The sequence below is a fragment of the Pavona decussata genome, unplaced genomic scaffold (genome assembly GCF_977016875.1).
Source record: "Pavona decussata unplaced genomic scaffold, jaPavDecu1.1 SCAFFOLD_233, whole genome shotgun sequence".
Lineage (NCBI taxonomy): Eukaryota > Metazoa > Cnidaria > Anthozoa > Scleractinia > Agariciidae > Pavona > Pavona decussata.
The window spans coordinates 2,977,954-2,987,500 of NW_028145638.1; the positions used below are offsets into that span (position 1 = coordinate 2,977,954).

General features: G+C 37.9%; 1 long non-coding RNA gene across 2 annotated transcripts in view; it reads left to right on the forward strand.

Moving 5' to 3' along the window:
- Window positions 1–611: 611 nt before the first annotated feature.
- LOC146458399 (uncharacterized) overlaps window positions 612–9,547 on the forward strand; it is a 28,766-nt gene continuing 19,830 nt past the window's right edge. For both annotated transcript variants that reach the window (XR_014858184.1, XR_014858185.1), the window contains exons 1-2: window positions 612–695; window positions 798–990. This is a non-coding gene — a long non-coding RNA (uncharacterized LOC146458399). The remainder of the gene's footprint in view (window positions 696–797; window positions 991–9,547) is intronic.

A 9,547-nucleotide genomic window follows, 5' to 3' on the forward strand; every position in this document is an offset into this window, starting at 1 on the left:
TGGGTACGATATAATACCACCGCTGTTTCGATATAACATCCTACCGGGTACGACATAGTACTGCACTGGTAGATTCATAGCATCACCGAATACAAAGCAATACGGTACGATCCAATCACATTTTTGTCCAATATTCCCCTCCATATCAAATACTCAATATTCACAAAAGTTAGTGTAGCGAAAGTATTGCCCTTTCGGTGCGTACACATTGCGCCGTGCTGCGAGGATTTCGTGAAGAATAAGGGAGCCACAGTAAAGTTGCGAGAGTCAAGTTCGTAAGGGAGGAGGATTCCTAGTAAGGTATGCAGACTTGCGCGCGTGATTCCAAGCTTTCTAAGCTTCTGGCTTCAATAGTCTCTTCGCTTTTTGTGGTTCGCCCCAAGCTTTGTTCCTATTGAAACTCACAGAAGGAAGATGGGAGCGTTCTTGTGTCCCCTGCAGTTGAAATTTTATCCCCAAAAAGCAGATGCGAAAGACTAAGATGCATAGTGAAAACGAGTACGTGCGCACAACCCCACCAAAAGTCCCTGTACGCCCATACACCCCAACCGTTGTTTGTCCTAGGAAGACTGGGAACTAGTTTAGCCACTTCGCCCTGCTTGCAAAGCGGCATGGGATTGAATGCTGGCGGTGCGCGTTTTTTCACCTTCGGCGCGAAAACTTGAAAGATTTCATCGAAAAACAGTCCAAAAGAGGTCAGTTTACTTTTTAACACTTCCTAATGTGTTCATTATGCTCTACTTACAATTTATATTTAATTTATATACTGGTAAGGTAAATGTTAATCCTGTTTTCAGGTGTAAATGACTGCACGAAGCGCCATGTGCAAAAATTTGCCTCGTGCATGGCCGCAGCTTGCCGTTGGATCGTGGAAAAGTTGATGGTTTCAACAAAAAGACGACTTGACGTATAACTTTGGTTGCTAATGTGAATTGAGAAAGAGAATCTCCTGACTTAGGAAGCATGTGAAGCTGCGAAAGGATATTCCAGGTAAAGTCTTGTGTTTTCTTATCGGTTTGTCAATCTGGTATAGTCCTAAGAAAAGCGGTTCCTTCTGTGAGTACCGAGTAGAGATGAGGTAAAACAAAAGAAACAAAACAAAACAACTCCAAACAACACCTAAACACAAAAGTTGTGAAACAATACAAAATACAATGCTCTCCGATACCTGCAGGGGGGGGGGGGGGGGGGAAGGGTTGGGGTACTATTGGAGTCCTAGAGCCTTGAAGCCTGTATCTCAAAGCCTTTCTCTTCTTGGTGCCTGACTCTGGCTGAATGGAGCCCAGGGCCCCGGGGGGGTTACTTCCTTATAAGAGGCTAATGGGGATGTGCCGCTGGATGGGGTCGCATTTTCACGACTGGATTGACTAGAATGGGGTCGCATTTTCAATAGAGTTACTAGAATGGGGTCACGCATTTTCGGATTTTTGGGGTGAGAAAATTCTATTTAAGTAGGGATTCAAAATGGTCTCGGTTAAAAAGTTCAGAAAGTTGTTGTTTATTAAATGTAACAATCACCTCGCATTACATTCCGTTCTTGAAAGTAGATGCATAAATAGAAAGTGACTTAGTTGGGATCGCGAAAATTACATTTTCCCAAAAAGTGACTAAGATGGGGTCTATAACTGGCCACAAAATAGACTATAATGGGGCAGGGGCTCTGAGAGGCCAGCGGCACATACCCAGCAGTACCCCCCCCCCCCCCCCCCCGGGCCCAGGGCCCAGTTGCATAAAGCATCTTGAGATAAGTGGGAATTTTCTTCAGTCGCAAACAATTTTCTCCCACTCTGTTTGGTGTTCCCTATCCAATTTTCTTAGCAGTTACAGAAAACCCCTTGCTCCCTCAGACATTATGCACTTGTTATCGGCTTCCCTGAGTGGGAGGGGGGAAGGGGAACACCAGGCCGTAGGTGTGAGAATTGGGGGCGTTGTGCAAAATTTGCAACAAATTCAAGCACTTAAAGTGGTGGAAATATGGGGGCTTAGATTTATGGCAAACCAACTCAGGGAAATTGTGGGGACTTTGCTTCCGCTAAAGAAAGAGGATATTGGTAGCCAGTCGTCTTTTCAGAAAACATGGCAGACAAAAAAGAGAGGGTATGTGAATAGTTGAAATTTTCACAATAATTTTTTTGTCTCAAGCATTAAAGTAACCATTCAAGGAACTCAAATGAAGGTCTAATAATAAAGTGCAATGTGTTATGTTTCCAAGTAGCATTGAACTGAGATGATAACATGTTCTTCATTAATCTTTGCCATTGCATATATAGTTGTCATTTAATCAGGACAGGTTAAGAGCAGCTGCTTGCAGAGAGTTTAGGCCAGATGAAAAGTAGAGACAGAATGTTTTTTTGCTCAAGATTCAGCATAACTGTTCAAGAAGTAATATATCAAACACGAGAAGGTGTGTTTCATCAGATATCCAAACACTGAGAAGTAAGTTGAAAAAACGAGGCACAGCCGAGTTTTTTTAAACGACTTTGAGGTGTTTGGATGTCTGATGAAACACACTTTCGAGTGTTTGATATGGCTTTTCAAACGATCAATAATTCTTGGAGAAATTCAAGGCTAAAGTTGGCAAAATGTTATGGTAATTAGGATCACATGTCCAAACCACGGCCACGTTAGTGATTTTCTTTGTTTTCTCTTGATGAATTATTAATGAGTTTGAGAAGCTTAAATGAAGCACATAGGGATAGGTCTAATATGTCAATGTGAAAGGCATTGCTTTAATAGACTGAGAAGCAGATGAACAGTGATGAAAGAACGTTCTCTATTATCATTTGCTGATACATGTTTAGTTCTAATAATGTAAAGATCTAGAATAGCCTGCAAGGTGTTCAGGACAAGAAAATATAAAAGATTGATTTTTCATCACTTGGAGAATGCCTCCAGCATTTACAGTGCTGTGCAAAAAAATGCAAACAAATTTTGGCTATTGTTCAACCGAAAAATTGTCGATATTTCAAAGTTTCAAGATTTTTTTGGCTGAGATTTTGTACAGATTTTGAAGAACTGCGCAAAATTTTGAGTGCATCCCCGAAAATTTGATAATCTAAGAATGATATTTCGAAGTGATTTTGTTTGAACCAAATGAAATTTCTTATAGATAATCGAAAATTCTCAATCTTAACGGTCTTCTTAGCAAGTTTGATGATTTATGATGACGCTCAATTTGCAAACTCGCTTGCACGTGTTGTGATTGGTTTTACGTCGGTTGGTATTGAAGTTATCACCATACTTGCAGAGTTCCTCCAATCCCCAAGAGAAAAATGTGTGGTTCCAGAAAATATCCTTACCCCCCCCCCCCCCCCACCCACCCCACATGGATGGTCAATGGAAATTCTAAGGGGGAGTGGGGGCTAATAGGCAGAAATTTCCAAGGGGTTGGGGTGTCCATATGAAGAATTTCTCCACAGGGAAAGGAAATTCATGAAAATCTAAAGCAAGGCACTAAGTTGGCAGTGTTCAAGCTAGGCGGTGTTTTTCGTCACTGACGTGGAATATTCCATTCTGATGCAGAATGAAACTATCATGGACTCATACTGACACAAAAAAAAGTTACCTCATATATAAGTACTTTCAAAGCAGCGGGCAATAATAAAAGTAAATTTAAAAAATAGGTGTGCTTACTAGCCTGAAATGAGCGTGCCAAATGACTGGCATTGCACACCATGTGCTTACGAGTAGTTTTTGTGTCAGGCGTTCCACGCAACTCCGTGAGAGACTGGAGCATACATTTCGACGTTCTGGATAGGTTGCTTTGCTGATCAATTCATGCTACATTTGTTGACTTTGTTTCTTTTGTTTTTGTTTCGTTATGAAACAACAAAAAGCGAAGCTCATTTTTTAAGCAAAAGAGAATGGCAGTTGAACCTGAAAAGCATTTGAAGTTGCAATAGTTACTAGTGATAAAGCATGAAATTAAAAAAGTGTTTGAGCATTTTTGTCACCTTTTATTCAGAAATGGTCTGTCATTTTTTGGTCTGTCAATTATAATAAGGCCAATTCATTCATCTGTACCACCTGCATTGCCATGGTCCATGTTGGTGTTATTTGACTGTTTGCTGCAATAAAGGAATCAAAACTGTGAAAAGCATAAAAACTATAATATACTGGTGATAGTTTGGATGATGTCAGTTTTTCAAAGTTTCAATATCATAGTTTGACCCAGACCATTTTTGAAATGACCCAATTTAAAATTCCATGTGGGACATATGACCCACTTTGACTAATTTCTAGATTGAACACTAGAATTTTTAGATTGTGGAAAAATAATCATTATCCAGGACAAAAGCAGGGCAACCGATGAATCATTCTGCAAAAAGTCAATTTGGTAGAAGTGTTGTCTTTTTAATCCCTCTAAAAGCGAAAGTAAGGCATGCGTGGCCGCAACTTCACAATCGCTTGAATAAACCCTCAAATGAGGAAATTAAAAGGTTTCTGAATGAAGCAAGAAAAAGACAATATCATGATTTTGAGGATTTTGAGGTCTTTTTTTTTTTTTGTTTTGTTTTTAATAATTTTATTATACAATACTTTCCTTACATTTACAATACTTACAATACAGTACAATATTAACATGCCAATAGAAGACTATGTTAGAAACTATTTAGTTAGATTAATTACAAAGAATTACAGTACTTTAGGTAATATCTGACAGTTTACATGTACTTTTTTCAAAACAGTTCTACCAAACCTTACACTACTAATAAAGACAAAACTAAGAGAAACAGCACTAACAGATACGCTATTACTTAATAAGAGTAAGAAAAAAAATTACACCAAAAGTGGAACATCAAGATAAAAGAAACTAAAGGGCCAAGAAATATAGGGTTAATTATTATTATTATTATTATTATTATTATTATTATTATTATTATTATTTATTATTTATTATTATTATTTTTTTTTTTGTTAAAGGAGAACCTTCAAATTATTCAAGTATAATCGTTTATTTTATGGGTTGTTTAAAGGAAAGATTAAGGAATTATAATGACTGAAGTATTTGGTACCACTTTTGCTGGAAAGCGTTTTGTGTTCCTGTAACAATAGAAACATGTTTTTCTATTTTTAAATTACATCTAACTTGATTAAGATATTCAATTAACGATGGTTTAACGTTCTTGTATTTGCAGGAGTAAATATAATATCTGCCAAGAAGTAAACAATGATTCAATGAGGAGGCGTTTTTATCTCCTTTAAGACCTAAACAGTGGCATAACCAATTATTTAAAATTTCGCCTACCTTATGAACTTTCTCTACATAATTTAATTATTGCAGAACCAAACACCTAAAGCTCTAACCTTGCTATCCGCCCATTTCAGATTTTTATCAGAGCATAAAATTTGGTTTGACCCTTTCTTGGAGCCAATCCATAGAGCTTCAGTATTTTCACAATTTACTCGTAAACCTGAAACCTTACCGAATTTTTCCAATATATAGAACGAGCGCTGAAGCGAATTTTGGTTACCATCCAAAATCAGCGTGGTGTCATCTGCATATTGACTAAGCTTACATTCAGTGCTGCCTACTGTGATTCCTTTAACCTCATTGTCGTTGCGAATTGTAGTTGCTAACACCTCTGCACACAAGATAAAAATGTAAGGCGAGAGGGGACAGCCCTGCCTTACACCTCGACCCAATTCAAAGAAACCTGTCGACCAACCATTATTTATAACACAGCTTTGAATATCACAATAAAACAGATTTATCCACTTTATAAAGGAAGAACCGAAACCAAAATGATGGAATGTTTTCTTGATAAATGCCCATTCGATAGTATCGAAGGCTTTCTCAAAGTCAACAAAGAGAAGTAACCCGGGAATGTTCTTTGACTCTGTGTATGAGATGACATAATTAATCAAGCAAATGTTTTCTGCAATGGAGCGCCCTTTCAAGAAGCCAGTTTGGTCGTTGTCTACTAAATTTTCCAAAACAACCTTAAGTCGAGAGGCAATCACCTTGGAAGCAATTTTGTAGTCACAGTTTAATAATGTAATGGGTCTCCAGTTTTTTAGTTCTTGTAGAGACTTGTCTTTCTTGGGTATCAAAGGAGTGATACCCCTTCTTTGCATTATAGCAAGCTTACCCTTCTGATAACTTTTGTTAAAGCAACTTACGAGGAAAGGAGAGACATCCGCCCAGAGCACTTTATAAAATTCTGCTGGGAGGCTGTCCGTTCCAGGCGATTTATCGGATTCCATTGATCTTAGAGCCTCGAAGCATTCTTTTTCAGTCATCAGTCCTTCGCATTTTTGCTTATTGATCTCATTAAGTGTAGGGTGTTCCTGACTAAAAAACAGATCGTCAGAAGATGTCACTGCGGTGTTTTTTGAAGCGTAAAGCGTACTATAAAAGCAATTGCACTCTTCTAAAATATCTAAGTCGTTCGTAACATATGAACCGTTACTCGCCTTAATCTGCATTATTGTTTTCCTCCTACAATGCCTGTTCTCTAAATTCAAGAAATATTTGCTATTTTTCTCACCTTCATTGTACCATCTGGCCTTAGATCTAATTATGGCCCCTTTTGTTTTGTACTGCATGATACTCTCCAATTCATTTTTCTTCAATCTTATCTGTTCCTCAAGAACTTCTTTATCATTGTTTACATCCTGTTCCAATTGCCTTTCTAGGGCGGCTAACTCACGTTCAGTGTTTGCCTCTTTATTTTTCATCTTCTTCATTTTAGCTTTGGAATATTTCATTGAGGCATCTCTAATTTCAAGTTTCAACATTTCCCACAGCAACACTTCATCAACTCCTTCATCGTTTTCGTATTGGCTGACTGTTTCGGTGATTGTCGATTTGATAGCATTCACATAATCAACTTCACTCAAAAGCGCGCAATTCAATTTCCAGAAACCTGGTCCTCTGGGATTTGAATGATAGTTGATGTCAATTTTACACATCGAATGATCGGTTTTGTACCCAGGAAGAATATCAGCATTTGACATTCTTCCCGCGATACTTGAGCTAACCAAAAAGAAATCTAAACGACAATGTATTTCTGGTCTATTCCTTCTCCAGGTGTATCTTTTTTCCTCGGGGTTTAAGTCCCTCCATATGTCAGTCAGATCCAAATTATTCTGAATAGATTTAAGTTCTTTCAAGGAATTCCAGTGTGTTGTTTGCTTCCCACCCTTTTTGTCTTTTAAAATATCCAAAACCAGATTGAAATCTCCGCCGAGAATAATTTCATCGCATTTAAATGACAACATTTGTTCGCTCACTGTTTTAAAGAAAACTGGATCATCTGTATTCGGAGCGTAAATATTGCAGATATATAGTCAAGGTCAGCTCACCAACTTCCAAATCAACAATAATGTATCTGCCCTCTTTATCACAGAGCTGCCTCAAGATTTTGATGGAAAAGTTGTTATTAAAAAGAATAGCGACACCTAGTTTGTTGCTCATCAGACCACTGAATAAAGCTGAATAGCCCTATTCAGCTGCCCAATTCTCAGAAGACTTTTCCGTACAATGAACTTCTTGTAACATATAAATAGAAACATTTTTCTTTTTAAGCCAATAAAATAATTCTCTCCTTTTTTCATCATTAGCTAAGCCTCGGACATTAAGCGAAGATAAAGTTATTTTAGCCATCTATAAAGAAGTAAAGGAGAAAAAAAACTAGGTACTCCGATATTTGCATACGTCATTTGTAGGGGGGGGGGGGTGAGGGGTGGGGTTGGGGGGTGAGTTTAACAGACGTGGATCTAGACTCTCATATACTCTCATAGACTCTCATATATGTTGACATTTGCAAACATGTTACGCTCCAAAGTCTCACGACGTTACGGCCGTACCACGTAACTCAATTTACATACATCGTGTATGTCAATACTTTGACAATTGCAACCATGTTACTCTGCCAAAGTCCCACGAAGTTACGGCTAAATCTTCAGATGATAGGCCACCCTCTTATTTTTTCAAGTAAATAACTAGAGACCCATGCCTTAATTTTCTTGAGGGGGATATAAGTCAAGATGTAATCCATGCAGGTTATTTTCACGGTATCATATTGGTGCGAGCGAAAACTGAAAAAAAATTACATAAAAATAGAAATGTCATCGTAATTGCATGCAGCAAAGGAGGGAAATTTCCCCCTGTGCATCCTCGTTCAGTATAGTTCCGCTTGTAAGCACCGACATGACTACAGTGAATACCACCACTAACATGAGATTCGTTGGCTCGTGTACATTATTAAATGAATTTTTCGCGACGCGTGAATTTCGAGATTTTGAAGTGTACATCGCAGCACTTGACTTTGGCCAATTTTCTAAAGGCTTGCACGGCAAGTCACTTAATTTAATTTTCGTGACTTAATTTTCCCGTTTTCACGAAATATGCAAAATTAGAAAGTGTCACAAAAAATTTATGTGCTAAGTTTGTTTTTCGAATTGAATTGATAATTTTATCGTCAGCTGTAATTGTTTGTGCCACTGAAGTCCCAGCACATGTTACTTCAGCTTTATTTACGCACGTCCGTTGAAAATTTTAAGGACCAATCTTATCAGCGGCCAACCTCAATCTTTACTCAGTCGGACGATTCGACCATTGAAATGCCTTAATCGGCAACGGCAAATACACTAGAGCTTATTGTCTTGAGAGTTATCTCTCGAATATAAGTGATACCAGCATATTTTATTTTACTAAAAACATGTTTGTTGTTTATTTTTATGCTCCGTTTTCTATTAATGGAACTCTGATTACAAGGAAGGGAAAAACGGAAATCTGAAATTGAAAGAAATTATAAACTGAAGGCAGTGAACTTTTTTCTTTCTTTTTTCTCTGATCCTAGAGAGGATTAGAAATGAAGATTCGAAATGTAACATATGCTCAAATCCCAAATACAAACAAGAAAAGGAAAAACATTTTTTCCCTGCCCACCAAAAAAAAAAGGGGGGGGAGGTGAAGGAAGGAAACTGCTCGCTAGTTAAAGTAACGATTCAACAAACCAGTCTAGATTCCGGTTTTTCAAAAGCCACTTTGGCAAATTCATAAAAGTTAATCCAGATTATTTACAGTTACAGTTGTGTTGCAGTTTTAAGATTCCGAATTAATATGAGAGTAGAGGGTTCATATATCAAGAGCAGAACATTTGTTTGTGTAATGACAATAACGACATTTGTAATTGTATCGTGACAATAGCGACATTTAGTAGTATTGACGCTTGCTCCACTTAGTATCATTGACAAACCAGCCTAACAACCGGTTTTTCGAAGGCCATATGGTAAATGATTAACCAGGGAAAGTTAATCTAGTTTATTTGTATATATAAAGTTACAGTTTTGTTACACTTTGAAGAATCAAAACCAATATGATGTCAGTTGTATCATTTAGTCGATCCAAGATCCAAGATCTTATGAGTCTCAAACAAAAAAGCAATACAACAAACGATAGCCACCCCCCACCCCTCACCCCTCACCCCCGGAATAGACCTGCCGATTTATTCTGTTCTGGGATTTACAGTGCAGGTCAGAATTAAGCGAACCAAAACATACGCGTATGACGTGCCTACTGAAAATGGATATACAAGTC